The sequence below is a fragment of the Rana temporaria genome, chromosome 2 (genome assembly GCF_905171775.1).
Source record: "Rana temporaria chromosome 2, aRanTem1.1, whole genome shotgun sequence".
Taxonomy (NCBI): domain Eukaryota; kingdom Metazoa; phylum Chordata; class Amphibia; order Anura; family Ranidae; genus Rana; species Rana temporaria.
This window is the reverse complement of record NC_053490.1, coordinates 506,968,837-506,970,510: the sequence shown is the minus strand read 5'-3', so window position 1 is coordinate 506,970,510 and position 1,674 is coordinate 506,968,837. Positions and strand designations below refer to the sequence as shown.

General features: G+C 45.7%; 1 pseudogene; it reads left to right on the top strand.

The window, feature by feature from the left end:
• The first annotated feature begins 708 nt into the window (after positions 1 to 708).
• Positions 709 to 825, top strand: LOC120929989 (annotated as a pseudogene).
• Positions 826 to 1,674: the final 849 nt, after the last annotated feature.

Here is a 1,674-nt window from a genome sequence, read left to right as displayed (position 1 = left end):
ATATGGCTGCAGGTCCTCTTAGTCATCTAAATATGTACTTTTTATTTTTTAGAAGAGGCAATAAGGGGGAAACATGTTCAACTTGTATAAATACATAACTGATCTGTATAGTATACTGGCGTAACACAATGGCTTAGTCTATGGCAGGCCATACATAGTGCAAAATTCTTCCCTGCAACCGCGGGTTGCAGGAAAGAAATTAGCTCGATTTCCCCCATCAACACAGACAGTGTTGATGCAGGGATCCCTCCTGCCAAGCCAATGTATCTTCATTGTCTGCTCCATTGTCTTCTCCAGCCAAGCCATTATCTTCTCCAGCTGCTAGCGATAATCACAAGTAAAATCCAGTAGGCTGGTTTTACCCAAGTTGATTGATCAATCAACTTGGTACATTCAGCCTGCCCATACACGGTTTGAGCAGGAACCGGCCGAGATTCAAACCGTCTATGACCGTCATTAGTGCTTAGCACTCCTAGCCTGCATTACTATGCTTCTTGGTATGAATCCCAACCAGGACATTATCAATGCATGAAGTTTGAATGGTATTGTAGTACTAGGGTCCTTGGTTTGAATCCCAACCATGACTTTACCATTGCATGGTCCCCATGTGATTGTGTGGATTTGCTCTACTTTCCTCCAGCACTCAATAGACATGCTGGTAGGTTAATTGGCTTTTGTTTAAATTGGCCCTAGTATGTGTATGTATGTATCGCTTCTTTGCTGTTTGGCTAAGATCAAGTGGAGTGTCTGTTCTTATCAGTTTTCTGGAACAACGCTGGTGCATCTATCCAAGGGAGGGCACCAGTTAGTAATTCTTGAACTAATAGGGTGGGTGCTTGGTTGATAACAACAAAACATGGGGAATGCCCAGGGAAAAACCAAGCCTACTTACCGACCATCTCGCAGAACAACCAATTAACCTGTCTAACAGTATGCGTTAAAAACAGCGGTTTTGTCCACACACATTTGCAAACGCATGCGTGCGGTGCTTGGTTGAACCTGGCCTGGTTTGCTAGGCTTGTCCCCAGTTGTAGACAGGCTCTCCTTAAAGCGGGAGTTCACCCAAAAAACATTTTTTAACCTTAGATTGATGCTCATTTTGTCAAGGGGAATCGGGTATTTTTTTTAAAATCGAAGCCATACTTACCGTTTTAGAGATGCATCTTCTCTGCCGCTTCCGGGTATGGTCTTCGGGACTGGGCGTTCCTACTTGATTGACAGGCTTCCGACGGTAGCATCTATCGCGTCACGAGTAGCCGAAAGAAGCCAAACGTCGGTGCGGCTCTATATGGCGCCTGCGCACCAACGTTCGGCTACTTTCGGAAAGATAGATGCGACCGTCGGAAGCCTGTCGGAAGCCTGTCAATCAAGTAGGAACGCCCAGTCCCGAAGACCATACCCGGAAGCGGCGGAGAAGATGCATCTCTAAAACGGTAAGTACGGCTTCGATTTTAAAAAAAATACCCGATTCCCCTTGACAAAATGAGCCTCAATCTAATGTTAAAAATTAACATTTCCAGGTGAACCTCCACTTTAAGTCCTAATGCCTTTCTGGCAGGAATGGAGCTGCATCTTGTGTCTGGCCAGGGATTGGGATGCACAAGGGTCTCCTGGTAATGTGCCCCACGAGTGCCTAAAAAACACCATGGGTTTGGGACCCCACTGAGTTTCACT